Here is a 22,869-nt window from a genome sequence, read left to right as displayed (position 1 = left end):
CCTTCCTTCCTTCCTTCCTTCCTTCCTTCCTTCCTTCCTTCCTTCCTTCCTTCCTTTCTTCCTTCTCTGTTTATACTAAAAGTACATACATCCTGAAGACCTACTGCACACTGGCCTCTGAGTAAGATACATTGAAAAAATGAAAAGATGTTCAAGCTTCATGGTGGTTACTGCTAAGAGAGAGAAAGAAAGAGAAAGAGAGAGAAAATGGACACACACATGAATAATTACTCTCAGCCATTCAATCAAGAGAAACCAAAGTCCTTAAAAATAATCAGAAAAGCATTCATTGAGGCTTCAGTAGGTAATGAATCTATGCTTAGCAAATCAGGAAATGATTCATAGTGAAAATATCAATAGCTATAAACAATATGAAGATTCTCTAGGAGGAGAGACTCAAAAAAGCAAAGCAAGGAAGAGTCTAAGTCAGAGGGCTGCAGGAGGCAGAGTGACTGACTGAAGTCCAAGCTTGGTTTGGAGGGATATCAGGGAGTTAAATGGAGAGACAGAATGGGATGGGGTCAGATAGTGGGGAATCTGTGGATGTTATCTAGAAACAGACTGGGGACCCTCACAAGTTTTATGAAGGAAAATAACCTAATGAAAACAATGGAATTGATTTTGTGAATAATTAAGAACAGCAAGTAATAACAATGTTAAGAATGGTATGAAGAAGAAGAAACTGTGGTCATTTAGAGCAGAAATATGTTTTAAAGCACATGAATTGCTTAATAAGCTGCCTCGTGTGTGTGTGTGTGTGTGTGTGCGCGCAGAAAACCTCTGTGGTTGCTGCAGTTGTTAATTTTACACATCCACTTGGCTGGGCTATTGTGCCCTTTGTTTAGTCAAACACTGGTGTAGTCTAGTTGTTACTTTAAAGATATTTTGTAGGTGTGATTACATTTATAATCAGTTGGCTTCAAGTAAAGATTATCACAGATAATGTTGATGGACTTCCATTAGCTGAATGCCTTAAGAGCAAAAACCTGAGATTTCCCAGAGAAGAAGTAATTCTGCCTCAAGACTGTAAAATAGAGATACTGCCTGGGTTTTCAGCCTGCCAGCCTGCTGGCCTTCCCTACAGGTTTGACTTGCCATCCCCCACAATAACATGAGCTAATTTCTATCTATCTATCTATCTATCTATCTATCTATCTATCTATCTATCTATCTATCTATCTATCTATCTGTCTGTCTAGTTTCCTGTTGGTTCTGTTTCTCTGGAAAACTCTGATTGAAACTGGTGGGAAGGGAAAAACAAAGGGAGAATCTTCCATCCAGTGCCCTGAGAGCAAACCTAATTGTGTCTTTACATCCCTTGCTAAGACTGACAGATATGATTTAAATTGTTTTTGGTAAGTGACAAGGATCAATTTCTGAAACGTCATTTCTCACAGGAATTCCTCCTCTTTTGCACAGCACTCTTTGCTGCAATGTTTACTTTGCTTTTCTTTTAGTGTCTTAAACTGCCACTCGTATTTTTCATTATTTAAATTTTTACATGTTTATATTCTGTCTCTCTAACCATATTGCTGCATCGTGTACAAAATCTCACCCTGCTCCCAGCCCAGTTCTTTCAGATGTGTTTGCTGATTTGATTTGAGAATACTTGATCCAGAATTTGAGCTCTTGGAATGCTTCCTGGAGACTCTCCCCCAAGTCAGGCCCAGGGTGGCACTGGCAGGATTGGAGAGGGTATGAAATTGTTTGGATTTGTATCCTCACTCAAATCTCATGCTGAATTGTAATCACTAATGTTGGAGGAGGAGCCCATTAGGGGGTGATTGGATCATGGGGGTAGATTTCCCTCTTGCTGTTCTCTTGATAGTGAGTTTTCTTGAGACCTGGTTGTTTACAAGTTTGTAGCCCCGGGCCAGGCACAGTGGCTCACACCTGTAATCCCAGCATTTTGGGAGGCCAGGTGGGTGGATCACAAGGTCTGGAGTTCAAGACCAGCCTGGCCAACATGGTGAAACCCAGTCTCTACTAAAAATACAAAAATTATCCAGGTGTGGTGGCAGGCACCTATAATCCCAGCTACTCGGGAGGCTGAGGCAGAAGAATTGCTTGAACCCGGGAGGCAGAGGTTGCAATTAGCTGAGATGACGCCACTGCACTGTACTCCAGCCTGGACAACAAAGTAAGAGTCTGTCTCAAAAAATAAAAATAAAAAAAAGACGTAGTCCCTCCCCTTTGCTCACTTCTCTCCTGCTCTAGTTATATAACATTGCTTCCCCTTCTGCCATGATTGAAAGTTTCCTGAGGCCTCCTCAGCCATTCTTCCTGTACAGCCCATGGAACTGTGAGCCAATTAAACCTCTTTTCTTTATAAATTATTTAATTTCAGGTATTTCTTTATAGCAGTGTGAGAATGGACTAATTCAGAGAGGGTGTTTGCTCCCTGCTCTTCATCCACAGTAGCTGCTCAAGGAGGCAGGAAGGGCTTCCTCAAAGGAAAGGAACACCCATCTGTCTCGGTAGATCACAGAACCACTTCTACCGTTTCCCATGAGTGCCCTCATCTCACTCTGCACGGAATAAGTGATATGACTGACAACCGAGAAGCTCACCCAATCCATTTCCACAGACACTTCAATTTGGACTACAGTATAATCATAACCCAAATCAGATTGAACAGTTTCTTGTCTCTCAAATAGTGAATATTCAGACACAAAAATGATCAATTTAGCATATGCTCTTTGTCTGTCTTTGCCTTTGTTTGCAAACTTTTCCCAGGCAAATGTGTTAACAAAATTTGTAGCAAACGGTATCTAGATCAGGAGATTAGAACTGTCTTTCTTTTAAAAAATAGATTCTTCATCCCACGTGTTGTATCAAGGCATTATGAAAAGCAACAAGCTTTGCAATACAGAGTGAATTAAAATAATTTATTGTTGTTCTAAACTTCCTGCAAATTATCTGTGCATGTTGTTTCCTTAGGATATGTGTTGTTTCGTATTGGTCAAGTTCTGCTTCTGACCGATTGTAAGAATGTAGTCTCTGTGTTACACATCAAGTGCCAAGTATCAAGAAGATAAAATGGTTTTTGCTCTTTGTTTTGTTTTGTTTTGTTTGGCTTTATTGTTTTTGTTTTTGTTTTTAGCTGACAGGACAGCAAATGGCTCAATGGAGAAAGTTCTATTTGGGTGGAATACTCAAACACAGGAAAGGTTTGAGCAAAGTATGTCCAAAAACACTCTTCCTTATTGTCTGCCTCAAAAAAAATCAACTTTCAAATTTCTTATCCATAGCAAGTTTAATGTCCTTGCTTGTCAAACAGCTACAATAACAATAATATTTTCTTGTTTAAAATAATGGAGAAGGAGCCATATTTCTTTATGATTAGTTCATGTCTTGTTTAGATCCCCATCCAAGAATGTAAAAGTCCTGAAGTCTGAAGCTAAATTTTAACAAGATAATATTATCTTGAAGACATTCCCAGAGTATGGACATAGTAGACAGAGTTAGAATTAAGCTCCAAGATAAGGTGATAGAGAAGTTTTGGGAAAAGTTAACAGAACTAAATTTGCACAAACAGTAAGAAGCATCTCAGCACAGAGACCACTTACAGTAAATTCCATATGCCATCCTGAATTCAATGTTTGGCTTGACCCTAACATTCCCCTGTGCCCTCCTTTTTACTTCTTAAATTGCTATGTTCTTCAAGGGCCTGCTGAGGTCTCCTCCGAGCATTTTAATGATTAACCCCTTTGGACAGAATCATTCATTCGTTTATCAAATATTTATTGAGGGCTTAATATTAAAGTCCTCTTACAAACACAGGCTGCATTCCATTCTAGAGTGTTTCTATTCATTTCTTGTGTCTTCTTAAAAAAAAGTATATATATTCTCCCTGGAGTGGGGCATGTTATCTTATCTGGATCCCTGGAACTTTACAATAGGGATCATTATTCATCTCTGCTTTTAACCCTGCTCCAGATTCTGGGAACACTTGTGCTCCAGGAGGCATTAGAAAGAGGCAAACCCCTACTGGTTCACAAAGTATCAACATTGTTTGGACCTTAGAACTTCAGTTTCTTCTTTGTTCGTGGATTTATTGAACACCTCTCCTATTCCAGGCATGAGGATTGTAGTGGACATATAGAAACTGAAGATACATAGACACATTTCTCATTCATGGATGTCTAATTAGGTAGACAGGTAAGGAAAGGCATGATTTTTTTTTTTTTTAATGTGAAAGGTGGTGAGACAGCAGAAGAACACTGTAATTTCCATGGTAGTATAAGAGGAGAAGGCACTTCAGAAATTAAGTCTGTCCAGAAAACATTTTTTTTTCTCCTGTGCCCTAATATAGCTGGCACTTCATGTTGTCAAATGCCCTTGAAACTACTTGTGTTTCTGTCTTACTCTGAGGATCCATACCAACTCTCTGTCACTTATTCCTCTCCTTTTTGCTTCTTCCAACTTCATCAAGTTTTATCACTTTGGATCATACCTTGGTTCTGACTGTTAGCTAATACTTCTTGCACCCAATTTAAATTTTCCCAGATAGAATGATCTTCTGGCTCACACTCATGTCCAAATGTGGCTACAGAATTCATGGCACATGTCTTTTGGGTTCTTTATATTATTCTGTCAATTTATCAACATTGTGGGCATCATCCCACTCCACATGAGTCTGTAGAAAGCCTTTGGCATTGGAGTGTATTAAATACAATGTTTTAAAAAATATATCCGTTATTTTACAGAGTGTAAAGATGATCCGAATTTGAATCCTAGGCTACCTATCTTTTGAAATCCATCTTTATATATTAGGAGAGAAATATAAAAAAAGAGAGCACATGAGGCAATCATACATTATTATTAGCTAGAATATTAGCATCTAAACTTTAAGTTAAACTTTCATCCTCTTGTGCCTTGTAGGCCCTCACGGACATCATTTGCTTCTCTAACTCTAACTACACAATAGGTAGGCCTAGGGGTTTACTGAATATCCCAGTACAAAAAATCTTCCATCCCTTTGTTCCACCTGACATCCAAAGGGCAAGGGTAACCTCATGTGAAAGATACCCTAGGATCCACTGGAGCATATTCATGTCATTACATGAAAGGAAGCGGAAGAAAATTCTAGAAGAAAAACATAATGCATAAAGAATTAAAGACCTAAAAGGATAATATTTCTCCTGTCTGGATCTGTTCGTATTCACCTTATTTTTCCCATTAAAATACTTATTCAAATATAATCACTATTTGGGCTTCTTGAAGATTAATTTAATTGTTAATGAATATCAGAATCTTTCTCTTCCAAAAGAAGGCTGCATGTTTAAGTAGATTTGGAGAGAGTTGTCTGTAGAGGGGAGGAGAAGGGAGAGAGAGTAAAGAAACACTGTGGTTCACCCAAACAAATATAGTATTTCTCTCAATGTCTGCCTTTGGTAGTGGTATGACCACTGATCCTCTTCTACTTATGTGGCACCTCAATGGCTAGAATAGAACCAAGAACTAGGAAAATGGTCAGGAAAACCTCTAAATAACCAGCACACTGTACATTCCTGAGATCACATACCATCCCAAGATAACCACTCCAGCCTTCAATCAGGGTCTTTACTTCATTACCCAGAGATCAGAAAAGGATGCATTATACCCATCATTTGATTTGTTACTTTGGAAAGTTTATGAAATACTTTACAAAGTTTTCGAAACAAATTATTTCAAAATATTTTCAAACAATGCACAAGACTAAAATATTTTCAATTTTAAAAAGCCATTTAAAAGAAAAAAAGATAATTTTTAAAAGTATCGTATACATGTTTTTGCCGTGTTTCATGTTATTAAAATAGTAATAAATATATTTCTTAGTGTGCATGGAAGGTTAAAATCTCAGCCTATGGGAGGCTGAAGTCAAGCACTACATGTTGGGAGATGAGGTGTTAATTATCATGACCTAGTCATTAAGAGCTTGTGTTTAGACTCAAAACCTGGCTCATCACTTATAAGCTCTGAAACTTTGGGTAAATTACTAAAGCATGCTCCGTCAAACATACTTTATATATATTTTTAAATGGTAATGATTATACTCTCCAATTTATGGATTATTATAAAGATTAAGTGAAATAATGTATACAAAGTGTTTAGAACAGTGCTTGGCACAAAAGAAGTACTTAATAAATATTAGCAATTTTATGGGATTGGCCCTTGAGGAGCGTAACTAGCAGCATTCATTTTGATGTTTCATGATGTGTTATTATCTCAGGCTTGCTTCAGGCCAATGTCTGTGTCTGAAGGTGTCCAGCCTTGCCTGCTGGGGCATGTGGTAGGAGGCCTCAGGCAGAGGCAGTAAGGGCCATCAGGTGGATGGCAACACCGCAGGTCCAGATGGCCCTTTGGCAGAGGGTCACATCCATGGCTGGAAACCCAAGTGATGGGGTCCAGCTCTCAGGGGATGGTAATGAAACCCTGATTAGTAATCCAAACTGAATACAATGATGCTTGGGGGAAGGCTGTGGCTTGGTAAACAAACAGATGTCTGAGTCTCACTCTACACACAACAAGCACTGGGCCATTGGCAGCGGAGACAATCCTACTCCCCACTGTGTCTCCATGATGATGCTATAATATTCTGCATTTGGGGGGGCCAATATTGACTCAAAAACTGGATTAGGCTAGGCCTGCAGTTTGAAGTGTCTGCAGGTGAGTGAGTTGGGAAAAAGCCATTTTAGAAATTACAATGGTATTCAAAATATTATCTCATATATCTTCCAGTTTAAAAATGTCAGAGTTGGATAGGGCCAGGCTTAGAACCTCACTTGTTTTTTTCCAGGGCTATCAACTATTCCTCCTTTTAGTAGGGGTGTTGCCCCAACTGTGGTTTTGTATATATTGAATACTCCAATGTATTGGAGTAAATGCTGTAAAGTGGACTATGCTGTAAAGTGGACTAAGCATTGGGCTACTTTAGACCTAGCCAAGATTGCTACACAATAGTGCTCCATAAATGATTATTGATTAATTCATAGATTGCTTTATCGTAGCCTAATTACCTCATTAACTGTGTCCACTTGTGCATGTAATAATTATGGCTTATGGAGAATGGTGATATTTAAACATTTTAAATGTAAAGATTAAGTTGTAATTGTAGGGTAGTAGAAGAAAAGTATACTTACACTGATAACTCTGCAAGTATTTTTTTTTTAATTCTTTAGTCAGTATTTTATGGGTTTAGGTATAATTTATTCTGTGAGTCTCATGAAGTTCTGAATGGCAGTATAGTGAGAAAGCAGTCATATAGATACATGTCTGGGAGAGAACGTAATACATGAAATCCCAAAGTAGATAAAACAGACACAAATTTAAGACTGTTTCAGATAAATTAATTTGTGATGGCTCTGTGGTAAAAGTTTGTCATAAACAGGGTTCTTGTTGCAGACAATCAAATTCACTTTTTCTAGTTTAGACAGAAAGAAAGAGACTCTCAGCCGAGCTTCCAGAAACACCGTGAGAATATTGCTCCTCTGCCATGATTAGGTAGTCACCCAATCAGGAAGCCTCTATCAATGCCACCTCCTATGCCACCAACTCTGCTTGATCCAAAAACGGTTTCTCTGAAACTTCCACTTTCCCCACAGAATTCAACTACAAATCAGTTTTGTAAAGGAACAACTGATTGACGGAACCTAAAAATCTCTTCAGGGGCAAGGAAGCTCAAAAATACAGTTTTATTAACTCTTTCATTAAAATTCTGTCCTGGGAAAGGAGCACTTACACTGCATGGAGACAATGCAACTATTGAAGGGTATTTTGAATTGTTCTGAATGTGGAATATTCACTTCAGAAGTCAAAGAAAGATGTAGACATTAGAAATGTTTTCTCATCTGCATTTATTTCATGCTCAACAAAACATCCTCTAAAAGTCCATTTCTGTCTTCATCATAGACTAGACTGAATAGACTGTAGTTATCTAAAATCTACACAAAACTTTTTGATTAAAAAAATGCCAGATATCACTTTTGTGGTTGGTTTGTTATTGAATGCCTCCAACAGCGCTCTGAGAGAACTGGGAATTTGGATGTGAGTCTTCTGCTTTGGAAGCCATCTGAATTCTGATTATATCATCATCACATTATTTTTAAAGTAAAATCCTGAATCTTTATCTTTGACTGTAGGCATCAGAAATATGTTAAACTGAAAAGCAATATATATGTCAAGCCCATTCTTACCATTATTATTTTAGTACTTGAAAATATTTCTACATGTATACACAAAGCAATGTAGAAGCTCTTTAGTAACTTTAATAATCTATCTGTTGCAAATTATGCACACAGTGTGATACAATGCAATGCAGTTGCATTGCACACATTTCTTTGTTACACAATGCAATAAAATAAACCTTTAAAACTACATGTTAGTAAGAGTTTAGCATTTGCCACTTGATTACCCAATTTTATTTTAGCTGTAAGCCAAATATTATGTTTAAATTAACATCCTTGTTTTAGACAAAATTATTTAGATTAATGGTTCTCAGATGGGATGTTCAGGATGTTAAGCTAAATTGGGGAATGGCACCATGATATAAAAATGGAAGAGAAGTAAAACAAGTGTGAGGACAGAGAACTGTAGGTAATAAAGCTAAAAAGTGAATTATATGATGATATAAATATTTGTGGTAGACAGGAACAAATCAGTTCCTATGTATTTTATCAGTCAATATAAACTGAAAAACAAAAAACATGTTACTTATACAATTCATAGTGTTAGAAATAGAAATTCTAGTGTTGTCACGTGGGATGCGGCAAATAGTTAACAAAGAGCGAATATAAGGTAATGAAGTCTTTAGCCTCCCATCTAAACATGCATTTATTTACAAGATTTGAGATTTGTAGATGTCAGCCATCTGAGTGACTTCTCAATTGGAAGCAAGTAGAAAAGTCCTTAGACCTCCAGAAAGACGTACTATGAATTAGGATGAAAAGTCAGAATAAGGTCTTCTCTTAAAGGCTGAGTCTGCCTGGAAAAGAAGTAACAACAGAGCCGGGCGCGGTGGCTCACGCCTGTAATCCCAGCACTTTGGGAGGCCGAGGCGGGCGGATCACAAGGTCAGGAGATCGAGACCACAGTGAAACCCCGTCTCTACTAAAAATACAAAAAATTAGGCGGGCGCGGTGGCGGGCGCCTGTAGTCCCAGCTACTCAGGAGGCTGAGGCAGGAGAATGGCGTGAACCCAGGAGGCGGAGCTTGCAGTGAGCCGAGATCGCGCCACTGCACTCCAACCTGGGCGACAGCGTGAGACTCCGTCTCAAAAAAAAAAAAAAAAAAAAAAAAAGAAGTAACAACAGAAAAAGCAGCAATCTTTACTACTCCACATCCTACCAGCCCTGCCCCCCTCTCTCTTTGTATTTTTTAAATACAAATTTTAAAATTGTATTTTAAATACAAATTAATATAAATTTTAATATAAATTTTAAAATTGCAAACTTATGTCTACCAGAAAGCTGTAGATACAAGGCAAAATTCATCTTGACAATGTCTCTTACTTTATCTACATTAATAGAGAGAGGATCAGAAAGAGGAGAGATCCTGATTCCAACTATCCAGATGATTATCTTGCCACTTCCCACTTCCTGTGGCAAACAAACAGAGCTGCTTTTTTTTTCTCCTTTTCTCACAAGTTCCTTTCTTTTCTACTTACCCAAATCCCACCTAGCCTTCTTAACTGAGCTTACATCTCAGTGATTCTATTCTTTTCTTATCTAGTTCACATGTGCAAGTTCTACTTCTTTGCCAAATTCTGCGAGCATTTAAAATCTGTAACTTACAATTCATTACTTAATATATCATTTACTCTTTGTTGTTGTTTCCTGTATCTTAATCCTCTTTCTCCGCTTAAAAAAATTGCAAATAATACAAAGCTGTGTGAGACAGTTAATCACAGGGAATCAAATTACAAGAGGCAGGAGTAATGAGTCCAAGATACCATGCTAAATTTTGATAGCAACAAATGAAAAGTCTGGCCTTGGCCAATGACAATTGTGTGACATGAACTATGGAGTGTCCTTATGGAATTATGTGCACTTTAGATCTTTGAACAACAATAAAACGATACAATTCCGTGCTTAGGAGGAAAAATGGAGTTACATAGGTAAAATAGTGATGAACATATTCAAAATAGTTTATATTTAAAAACTAGGTCTCTCATTTATTTGTCATTCAGTCATTAAGCGTTTACAATGACCTGCAAGTTTCCTTACATTAGAATTTAGGAATGTATAGGTGGACAGTGAGTTGTCTCTCCACTCGAGGATCTCATACACTCCTGTGCAAACTAAAGCCTTGTTTACAGTATGAGGAACACACAGTAGAGACATGGTCAAACTGCTAGGTAAAAAGCAAAAGCTCGATATTAGTCATAAACGGGCAAATTATAGTGGATAAATGCTGTGTGCAAACTGAGGTGGATTTCAAGATGCATAGTTCTGGAAAGAATAAGGGAGATGGTAATCCTATGGTCCTTAGGCAGTCAGGCCAGAAGAGGGATGCTTTTATATTCCAAATGACACGTATTATAAAAGGAATTAGGATATCATGTACTCTGAAGGTGGCCACATGAAATTAAAATGAATTGTGTAATAAAAGATGATAAAAGAAGAAAAGACATAAAGAAGAGATTAAGATGATTATACTTAAATACTTGAAGGGCTCGTGTAGGAAAAAATATGTTTATACTTACTCTGAAAACATACACGGGACAAATGGGACTTGATGGAAAAATGGTAAGGAGGCAGAATTTGGCTAAATATTAAGGAAATTGTTCTAACAGAAAAACGTGACCAAAATTAAAATGTACTGCTTTTAAGAGAGTCCTGAAGTAAATGACACATTTGTCCAGTTGGAATTTTATTGCATCATATCTGTAGTTTTTTTTCCTTAATAAGATGATAAAGATTTTGATTTTGCTTATTATAACTATATTCATTCTTACAGTACTTATTAAGAACCTATAATATTCTAGGTACCATATTTGGCAACTTAACATGACCGATGGAGGAGTAGGCCAAGATAAAAGATATGGAGAAGGCAACTCAAGTAGTAGATGTGCACTCCCAACAGAGGTACAGGCTTTCTAGGTGCTCTAACAGGCTTTCCAGGTGCCAGCAAGAGAAGTACCACAGTGAGGGACCTGGAGTCCCACGGTGGTGAGAGAATTCTGACTCCATATTTAGTACTGAGAAACATGTAATTTTTTTTTTTTTTTTTTTTTTTTGAGACAGAGTCTCGCGCTGTGTCGCCCAGGCTGGAGTGCAGTGGCGCGATCTCGGCTCACTGCAAGCTCCGCCTCCCAGGTTCAGGCCATTCTCCTGCCTCAGCCTCCGAGTAGCTGGGACTACAGGCGCCCGCCACCACGCCCGGCTAGTTTTTTGTATTTTTAGTAGAGACGGGGTTTCACCATGTTAGCCAGGATGGTCTCGATCTCCTGACCTCGTGATCCGCCCGCCTCGGCCTCCCAAAGTGCTGGGATTACAGGCGTGAGCCACCGCGCCCGGCCCGAGAAACATGTAATTAACAAGATGGCTAGCTTTCATCATTACCACAATATTGTAGGGTGCAGGAACTGTGAGCCACCATAGAAGACCTGGTTCTGAATTGATTGTGGATAAACTGTAATAGAATTAAAATTAAAATTAAAATTTGACAGCCAGTCTCCGTAGCTGTAGAGGTACAGAAGACAATAAAAGAGGATCATCAAAGTGCTGAAGTTTACCCAAAAGATGTCATAAACAAAATCTTTAAAGTAAACTAACAGACTGGAAAAAGATATTTGAAATATCCACTGGATAGAAACTTGCCAAATACACATGGTGGCTGAATGACAAATATATGGCTAGCTGTGATTGCCAATATTACAGATTTAATGTCTTAGGTATGAGATCAAATCTGATTTTTTTTTTTACAAAAATGAGTAAGTATGGCAATTTACTTATTGCTAATTTGAACAGTTGGATTTAAAAGTTTGATATGGTGCAGGGAAAATTACTGCTCTACACTATTAGCTAGTGTAGGCTAATACTGTCATTACTCTGAACACTGATGCACTAAAAGAGTAGTTCATTTGCAACAATGTGATGTGTCATAATATCGCTAAGATATTTATACACACATAAATTAAAATCAGAAAAAAATCAGTAAAATTTCTAGGAAAAAAAGTTAAAAAATTTGTGGCACATTTAAAAAATCCTTAAGCTTCAGATATCTAACATAGGCAACTCTAAACATTATTTCAGTATTACTTAAAATTTCAGCCTACATAGACTCAAAGGGATAAGAAATTGTTTCCCTAAAGTATACTTAAAGTATTTTCTTCTAAAGTTTGGTAAGTGAGAAAAAAATGGTTTGAATTATTTTATTTACCTTCTACTCTTTCTTCTAGTCGTTATAGTCCTTATAGTCTCTGTTATGTTGAGATCAAAGATGATTTATCATGGATATTGTTGCACATGATTTTGCAGTTTTTTTCTCTCCGTGACATTTAAAGGTAGCAAAGTTGAGATTCCGCTTTTAATTCATCCTCACAAGATATGAAGACTTCTCAAATAAGACTTTTTTTCTTGAAAGACTCTGGCCTAAGCTGAATTAAATGACTAAAAATTAAATATAGCTCTTAATGCTTCTAAAGATTAGCATTGTGATATAATCTAATTTCTATTATTCTCCTGTTTTATTAGCATTTAAATTTTTATAAACATTTGCTGGCTTAAAACGGATATTATGTTCTTGTTAATGTTATCTATCTAATGCACTCTCTCTTACTCATAATAACTGCTAATATTGTTTAACTGTTTGAAAGTTCTTAATAATTTTTGTACAGCAAATTAACAGCTTTCAAAATCAGCATTATTTCAACATTTTATTATTGAAACACATAAATATGCTTATATTTCAACAGCCCGAAGAAGCCCATGGAGGTTTTTATTCCAAGTTACATCTAGACTGCTTTCCTAAGTTTGAAAACGAATACTTAATAAGTATTCAGATGTTAACAGCCAATTTGAGGGCTACACCTTGTTGGATACCTGATGTCACTGTCTTGATTAGAGATTGTAGGAATTTGAGTGGTTCTACCTCCATTGAACAGGCAGATGATGAAGGGGCCAGAAAAGAAGAAGATATTTATTACTCTGTCTTTCAAAGTCTGAAGCCAAGGCTGAAACCAAGTATATCTTTTCCTGAGTGCTGAGGCCAAAGTTAAACTTTGTGGCATCTCTGTGTAAAGAATTCCTAGATACAATTAAGAAAAACAGAAAAATGACCAGAGCCTATCAACAACCCCCAGAGGAGAAAACTGGAATCGCCAGTAAACTATGAAAAGCTGCTTAACCCTGCCAGTAATCAGATAATGAAAATTGAAACAGCAATGAGATGTCATTTCATACCCATCAAGTTGGGAAAAAAATTAGCAAAAAATATCACACATTGGTGAGAATACGTGTAAATGGAACGCTGCAAGCAATTTACTAGTAAACAGTAAATGTGATGATTCATATTACCTGGCAACCAGCTGTTTGATTTCCAGTCTATGTGCTAAATGAATACTTGCACATGCACGCCAAAGATAATACATCGGAACTGGGTAATATCCAAACAAGGAATACTATATAATGACTAAAAAAGAATAAATGGAATCTACATTTGTCAAGTTTGATAAATATAAGAAGAAATAATAATTTTGAGTAGGAAAAGCAAGCTGCCAAATGATATCTAACACAAGATAACATTGATCTAATATGTTAATACGTTAAAGGTTGCCAAATATGTCTTTTGTGGCTACAACCACATAGTAAACACAAAGAAAATGCTTGGGAAGATTGCATAACAATCTTAAGATGGTGATTATCCCTGCAGAGGGAGCTAAGTCTAGCTATCCCGTTACTTATAAAATGATCTGAAAAATAAAATCTCTGGGAAGCAAAAAATATTTATTCTCCTCTTTTTACAGATGAAGAAACTAAAGTTTACTTTACAGATGAGGAAACTAAAATTTACTTTACTCAGTGAAGTAACTGCCCAAAGATTTCATAAGTGATAGTGGTATTATAGGAATTTGAGTCAAAGGTTTTTGGTTCCAAAGCTGGCACACTCAATTATTACCATACACTGTGCTGAATGATTAAGCACTGATAAAACACTGTTTCTATTTATTGTTATACAGGTGATATGAATCTATTCTAGCTGACTCAAAATATATTTACTAATAGTATCCTCAGGGTCCCAGAGTTTTAACAGAGGGGAATATTCAAATATGTAGTTCCAATGAAGGAAAATATTCTTTTAATGAAATTAACAATCTACTGTGGACCATAAAGTACAACTGATCAAACCAGGGATTTGGTTGCTCTGATAATCAGTGTAACTGTATAGAGATTCTAGCCTGGCATTTCTCTGAAAATTTATGTGACTTTCCATATCCTGAGAAAATTGAGTCAAGGAGTCAGAAAAACAGGGAAAAGTATTACAATTCTGTGAGATTTAAGGTTTAACAATCAGCATAGAGATCTTACTGATTCAAAAGAATCTGCTGATACCACATTAAATGCAAAAGCAAGAAACAGGACATTAGGAATGGAAGGATAATGTTGACATTTCTGGTAGTGAGGACAGGAGTGCCTAAGAGAGAAGTGGTCATAATATAATCAATTGCTCTTGCTTATAACTAGTGCTGTAAGTATGTGTTTATGGGCCTGTCTGCTGGAAACAATGAGTGATTCTTGCAAATAAAATAGATATTAATAAGTTTATATGCATTATATTTATTATACAAATTCTACGAGTGATGTTCCAGCAAATAAGTTTTGAAAGCAAAATAAATACTTCAGTTGGCAATTTTGACACGACTGTGTGTGGTATTCTTAATGATGCTCGGAGATCTGAATGTATCAAAATTATGTTTGCTGGTGTTTTCCTGTCTTGAATATTTGATATAAGCCAAAATTATATATTTTAAAAATATAGGAAGTGACAACAATAAGAAATCATTCTTCTATGGATTATATAAAGTTTTAGAGATTTTTAAAGGAAAATATGCAATAATAAATGTATAGTTTTGCATTTTAAAATCTGCAAATAAATTATGAAAATATAGAATATCTTAGAACTTTAGGAATTTCTGAGGATTCTTGATAATTTTGACATATTATTCCTAGATCCTGAAGATAAATGTCTGTTTGGAATTTGGCAATACTAGGTTGTAATGTGCAGGGTTGTGACTCCTTTGCGGGGGTACAAAACTCGACTATGCTTTCTGAGTCCATGCATTCAACGCTATGTTCTCTAGAAAATGTAGTCTGTTAGACTTACTGTATCGCCCAAATCAGCACTGGTAGGAAATGAATTAAATGCTATAAACTAGAAAGACAGATTGCTGGAAAACTATGATACACCTATGATTAAAGTCATACTGATTTTATTGTCTCCACTGTATTGACTGAAATGTTTCACATCATGGCACCATTTGGTGCAATGAGGAATAATTGGAATAGATCTGAGAAAGTTAGCCTTATTGATGAATAACTATTCCTGAAACTGATTTCACAGTATAGTATTATCATTTGAGTCTCCCCATATTGTATATGGGAAAGCACAGGCTCGGAGTGGCTAAGTTTCTGACACAAATTCCCCAATTTCTACTTTCTTTAGCACTCTCAGCCATTCATACAATTAATCATCTAATGAAATATGAGCACAGTCGTTGAATCAAATACTTCCAGAGTTGAGATGGCTCATTGTGTTATACTTTTAACTGGTGATTTCTATGAATTCAGTGTAATCTAAATCAATCATTGACAAGCTAAAACCTTGAAGAGGGCACTCCTCATATATGTTTACCATTTCTATGACTACAAGATCAGAGCGATCATCCATGCAACCATAGATTTCAGACACTTTCAAACAAATGACTTAGATTATTTAGACAAAACCTCATGGTTCAACATCCCCTTTTCCAGGGATGAAATGGTGACCTTCGTATTACAATGAAGTTCACACTGGGCATGATTGTTCCTTAGCAGCTGGAGCAAGGAGGAGGAATGATTTCGTGAATTCCATCTTAAACACAGAAAACAACCTTCTACTCTGATATAATTAGAACATTAATTTCCTAATTAGGAAATTAAGGTTATTGAAATTGAGATAATAAAGTAAAAAACAGAATCCATTTTCTTTATTTAGATGTCCGACAAAAACAGGATGATGGCACATCTGTTGTGTAGTATGTTTAAAACAAAATCGCAACAAACAAGTTTTCTGTGTCATTTGCGGTAGTGCCTGCCTTGTTGGATCTTAAGCAGACTGCTGAGACCTCCAAATATTTTGTATCCTCCTGTCTGTAGTTGATGGCTACAGTCTATTCTTTCTCTCCTACTTTGAAGACCTTCCATAATCTACTTATCTATTCCCTCTAATCCCCTTAGGTTTCTCAGAGAAAGTAATGCCAATGAGACAAATACCATGGCCTTTGATTAGAATAATTAAACTTTAATCACACAATGATTAAGCTGAAAAACACCTTAGTATTATCAGTTTCAACCCCTTGAATTTTTAGAGTTACAAAATTAGATCAATGTGATTTGGGGAGTACTGTATATTACCTTGAATCCATAATCCTTTCTACTTAACAGTAGATATTCTGTTGATACTTATTTTCTTCCATTCTCTTTATTTTGATATATTTGAGGATATCAGAAATCCAACAAGCATTTTTATTCACATTGCTAACTATTATATTTTATTTGAAGCCCCAATCAATCTTTAAAGAAAAACAAACTTCAGATAGATATTTAATTGCACAAAAAATTAGCAAATAGAAGGCATTGATGAAGATATAACACTTCAATATTGTTATAAATCATCAAAAATATGCCAGGAGATACATTTCACGAAATGCATTTAAGTGTAATAAGCTTTTCTGAGGTATTCAATAGAGAATATTTTCATTTTCATGAATATATTTAATTTGTTATATTCTCTCAAGTCAAAGTTAATTCTTCAATTAGAAAAAACAATTTGTACCCTGCCACTTAATTTTTTAAAACCAACGTGTTGCATTTCTTCTTTATATCATCCATTGCTTTTGTAACAGTACAATGACATGTGTAGCTGTTTGTTCTCTATAAGATCTGTATGGGCATAGTCTTGTCTGAAATCATTAATTTTGAAATAAGTAATGTAATGCAATGGTATCAAATTATAGGAATATAAGTTAATTTTTCTATCAACAAAAAATCCTCTAATTTTCCTTTGCAGTTATAGATTCAGGAGATATGTGGGGTTAAATTCAAGCTTCTATTGAGTGAAGATGTGTTAATGGGAGTATTACTCATCGTGAATTTATTGAGCACCTATTACCTGCCAGATTCTGGGTCTCAAAGAACACTTTTTCTATTTAACCATACATTTAAAGAATACAACATAAATCAGATTTAAATAATGTCATGAGTTGAACTGTGTTTCCCCAAAAGCTATGCTGTGTTCCTAACCCCCAGTACCTATGAATGTGACTGTATTTGGAAATAGAGCCTGCAGATGTAATCAAGTTAAGATGAAGTCATATTATATTAGGGTAGGTCCTAACCCAACACAACTGTGGTCCTTATAGGAAAAGAAGAGATACAAACACACAGAAAGGAGAAACCACCATGTGAAGATATTTGAGTTTTTTAATAAAAAATGCTTTCAAACTCATGTACATATTTAATATATGGCAAAGATAAAAGGCAGAGATTGAAGTGATATGTCTAGGAGACAAGTGACCCAAAACATTGCCTACAAACACCAGAAGCTAGGAGAAAAGCATGGGACAGAATCTCCCTCAGAGTTTCTAGAAGAAACCAACCCTGCTGACATCTTGATTTCAGATTTGTAGCCTCCAGAAATATGAGAGAATACATTTCTCTTGCTTTAAGCCACCAAGTTGTGATATCTTGTTACAACAACCCTAGGCAACTACTATGAAGAGTTAGTGTGGTGTGGTAGAATTTACACTTGGGCAATAGACAGTTGGGAGTTTGTATACCAGTTGTTCTACTCAATGGCTGTGTGACTGGGCAAGTTATTTAACCACTTCTACCAATTACTTTCTTCGTTTATAAGATGAGGATTGTTATACATAACCTAAAACTTACCATGAAAATTAGAGAAAAAACATAAAATACCAGTACAGGCCAGGTGCGGTGGCTCATGCCTATAATCCCAGCACTTTGAGAGGCCAAGACAGGCAGATTACTTAGGGTCAGGAGTTTGAGACCAGCCTACATGGTGAAACCCGGTCTCTACTGAAAATACAAAAATTAGCTAGACATGGTGGTGGGTGCCTGTAATCCCAGTACAGTGGGGGCTGAGGCACAAGAACTGCTTGAACCCGAGAGGCAAGGGTTGCAGTGAGCCAAGATGGCACCACTGCACTCCAGCCTGGGCACCAGAGCAAGACTCTGTCTCAAAAAGCAAGCGAGCAAACAAACCTAAAACAGTGTCCAGCAATTATATATATATGTGTGTATATATAATATATCACAATTTTATATATATATATTCAATATTATCATTGTTACTTATTACCTAAAGCATTAGACTATTGTCAACTGTTGTATTGTTTAAGATTACAGTTGCAATGTTTTTATTTCACTTTTATCTTACATTGTGTGAACTACCACAGGAAATTGAGATACTTAATATATACTTCTTTGATTGATACAATAATTTTGAAACCCATCACAAAGGTAAATATCAGATGCCTAAGCTGTCTTCTTTTTTCATGTTTTAAGAAATTGGGACAAAATAATTGTTCTATAATATTAATTTGTTTTGAAATGGACAAAGTATGAAAAGTATGAAAAAGTTTCAACTGGGCTTTGACCAGGAAGCATATGACGCAGAAGTCATCTTCTAGATAGTGATGTGCCTCATTCTCACTGATTGTCCAAGAAACTAAGTAGCAATTGTCCTTTATAGCATGAAGATCTGTCCATAGCTCTTTAAACATGTCTTAGGAAGCTGAATGAAACTCAACATTTGTTAGTAGTGCTTGCTCATTAGTTCCTTTCCCTCTTTGCAAATAAGATATTTAATATTCATTGGGGAGGACTTCTGTCTTATCTTGATTGATCACTCTTTATCTACTGGGGATAATTCCTGTTGGTGAGTGAGAAACATAGACTCGTTTATCTTTACATCATATCTTTTGCAAATTAAACTAAAAATGTAGAATTTGCACACTAAAATGGTTCTACTGTGGAGCAATGTGGCTATAAAACAGCATGCTAACAAGCATGACATGATGAATGGAATAATAAACTGCCATGATTTCCATTTTACCTCCCAGTAGATCTCAGGACTCTCACCTATTGGAGACACAATAACAATACTCCGGGAAGCTCAGTAAACCATCTTAAAGGCAGCAATCCTCAGCAGGCCCAGGATAGCTGTTTAGCTAAGAGAGGATGAGAGACACTGGGCCTCACTACACATCATTTCCAGGTATTTACTCCCACTGCGTTTGAATGCACGGCCTGACAACTGCCTGGTGTGCAATATTGGTAGGGAGTGGGCACAATGTTAGAGAAAGAAGTACTTTGAGATAGTGTGATACCAAAGTCAGGGAGAAGGACTAGGAACTTCTTCCAACCTTCCCAAGAAAAAAGAGCCAAGGGTGAGTTGTTCATTCCTTTCCTGTCTTTCAAGGTACTATTTTAATAAAGAGTAGGAAAGTCATAACTTTGGAGAGATTTTAAATTTGAAAAGATTTCCCAACATAGATCAAAATCAGTTTAGTAAACTTCTCTTTTTGGATTCCATCTACACTCTATAGGAAGTCGGGACTCCAGAAATGTGACATATATGATGATACATACCCTTAAAAGTTCTTCATTGTACTATGGATTTTTTTTTTTTCAATTGTAAGCCAAGTTCTAAATTCTGTGAATCTACTGATTTTAAAGTCTGTGACTCACACTGTACCATAAGGAGTTTGTCTTTTCTGCTTCCCCAGGCTGCTAACAATCTAAATTCCTCACATCATATCTCCCTGTCATCTCTAAGTTGTGCACCTACCTGGCAAATGTCTTTACTTTCCTAGAATACTAAAGGTATTTGTTTAAGCTTTTTGAAAGGGAAAAAGAAAGGAAAGAAAGAAGGAAGGAAAGAAAAAAAGTAAGAAATGAGAAAGAGAGAGGAAAGAAATGAAAGAAAGAAAGAAAAAAGAGAAAGAAGGAAGAAAGAAAGAAAGAAGGAAGGAAGGAAGGCAAAGAAAAAAGAAAAAGAAAAGGGAAGGAAAGAAAGAAAAGGATTGGAGGGAGGAAAGGAGGGATGGAGGGAGGGAGAGAGGAAACAAGGAAGGAAAGAATAAGAAAAAAGTTAAAAAGAAAACTCTTTGTGAAAACATCACTTGTAGTGTCTAATAGATTCACAAAAAAATACTTTAACAAGTTGATGTCAAACATATAAACTTACCAGCAAATCAAACAAGTACTCTGTTGATAATCTTGATACAAGTGACTTAGATCAATAAATCTTATAAAAAATACTGTGATCTGGGTACTTCCCCTTTTAACCAAGATGGAGTAATTATAATTAGATTTATTCTTCTATCAGAAACAACTATAGACATAATTTATCTTCCCAAGAAGCTCAGGATCAACCTAGGAAGAAGAACAATCTCTGACATATGGGAATCAAATTACATAAGCCCTTGATTGCTCCTGCATGTTGCTGGGAGAGTTTCCAAGCTATGACACAAAGTGTAAGAACTCAGAAAGAGCTTAATAGACTTCTTGCGTTGAGGAGGTAGGGCTGGAAGTCCAGGTAAACGAGATGACTAAAAATGCAGGGCAGAGTTTCTGAGAGGTGAGAGCTATACAAGAGAGAACTTTGGGGATCTGCTAATGAAACAGCTATGGTTTGGATATCTGATCTCTCTAAACCTCATGTTAAAACTTCATTCCTAGTGTTGGAGGTGGGACCTAGTGGGAGGTATTGGGTTATGAGGGTGGATCCTTCATGCATGGCTTGGTGCTGTTTGCAAGGTAATGAATGAATTCTCATTCTATATTAGTTCCCATGAGAACTATTAAAAAGAGCCTAGTACTTTTCCTCTGTCTTGCTTCCTCTCTCACCCTATGATCTCTGCACAAGCTGGCTTCCCCCTTCACTTTATTCTATGAATGAAAGCAGCCTGAAGCCTTCCCCAGAAGCCAGTGCTGGTGCCATGATTCTTGTAACTGCCTGCAGAATTGTAAACCAAATAAACCTATCTCTTAGTCAATTACCTAGCCTCAAGTATTTCTTTGCAGCAACACAAATGGAGTAAGACAAGAGCCACTCAGGTATTCAGCTAAGTACTGATCAACACATGAATGTGAAGTAACATTCTAAAACTAGGGAAAGACTTATCCATAGGATTAGAACAAACAACCTGTAAAGGTCATACAGGGCCAGGAATAGTTTGTATTGTCACCAGCCAGAGTAAAATTTCTTACAATGCACAGGACCGTAGGTAATGAAGGGCCTTGCCTCAGAGGTAGAGAAAAATTAACCCTAATATCATGTTTTACTTTTTCTAACTGATAAGCTTAAAAGGAAAACCTGAAAGTATCATAATGTTTCCAACTGACTCTACTCTGTCCCAGGACAAAACCAATAATATTTATAGGAGTATAGCGATTTTTGGTAAAAATTAAACAAGTTATAATCTATAATATCTGACATGTTGACATGTATTCAAAGCAAGTTAAAAAGCAAGAAAATAAAATTCACAATGAGGAGAAAAATTAATCAATGGAAGCTAATATAGAAATTACACAGATAATAGAGTTAGTATAATTGGACACTAAAACAGTTCATATTCAAAAATCAGGATGAAAGATTGAACATGTTAAGCAGAGATGTGAGAGACGTAAACACAGTCTAAATAAAACTTCTAGAGATGAAAATTTAAAAATCCATAATGAAAAATATGCTAGATAGGATTATTGGCAGATTAAACAATGGAGCAAAAAGATTTGAAAATTTAAAGTCATTGAAGTAGAAACATTTCAAAATGAAAAAGAGTACAAATAAAAAGAAGGGAAAAGGGGAACAACACACACTGGGGCCTGCTGGGTGGGTGGGCAGATGCAAGGGCAGGGAGAGCATCAAGACAAATAGCTAACGCATGCAGGCTTCATACCTAGGTGATGAGTTGATAAGCGCAGCAAACCACTATGGCGTATGTTTACCTATGTAACAAACCTGTACATCCTGCACATGTACCCCAGAACTTAAAATTAAATTATGAGATGCTATGCTTTTGAACTCCCAACCTGTAGACTTGTGAGCTAAATAAATCTCTTTTATTTATAAATTACATGGCCTTAAGTTTTCTGTTATAGCAACACAAAACAGACTAAGAGGGAAAATTCATACTGAGGAGTGGGATGCTGCTATAAAGATACTATAAAGCAGCTTTGGAATTGGTTAAGGAGCAGTGACTGGAAAAATTTGGAGCAGACTACAAAAAGCCTGCATTGCCAATAATACAACATTAAGGGTGACTTTGGTGAGAGCTCAGAGAAAGACAAAAAGGTGAGGAAAAGATTAGAACTTCTTAGAAATTGGTTAAGTGGTTGTAACCAAAATGCTGCTAGAATTATAGATGGTAAAATAGAAATTAAAATAAATTAAATATTAAAAATAAAGAAATATAAATCACAAAGTCTGTTTTAATGAAGTCTCACATGGAAATGAATAAAAAACTTACTGGACCCTGGGATGCAAGGCTGGTTCAACATTCGCAAATCAATAAACATAATCCAGCATATAAACAGAACCAAAGACAAGAACCACATGATTATCTCAATAGATGCAGAAAAGGCTTTTGACAAAATTCAACAG

At 36.3% G+C, this 22,869-nt stretch overlaps 2 long non-coding RNA genes across 2 annotated transcripts in view; one reads left to right on the top strand and one right to left on the bottom strand.

The window, feature by feature from the left end:
- Positions 1-22,869, top strand: part of LOC112611689 — a 568,873-nt gene that overhangs the window by 85,520 nt on the left and 460,484 nt on the right. The window lies entirely within an intron of this gene.
- On the bottom strand, positions 4,749-12,142 carry LOC112611690. Its single transcript, XR_003116713.1, has 2 exons — positions 11,544-12,142; positions 4,749-5,088 (listed from the first exon to the last, which is right to left on the bottom strand). It is a non-coding gene; the product is annotated as an uncharacterized LOC112611690 (long non-coding RNA).

This window comes from Theropithecus gelada, chromosome 18 (genome assembly GCF_003255815.1).
Source record: "Theropithecus gelada isolate Dixy chromosome 18, Tgel_1.0, whole genome shotgun sequence".
Lineage (NCBI taxonomy): Eukaryota > Metazoa > Chordata > Mammalia > Primates > Cercopithecidae > Theropithecus > Theropithecus gelada.
Note: the sequence above shows the minus strand (reverse complement) of the source record. Positions and strands in the feature narration are given on the sequence as shown.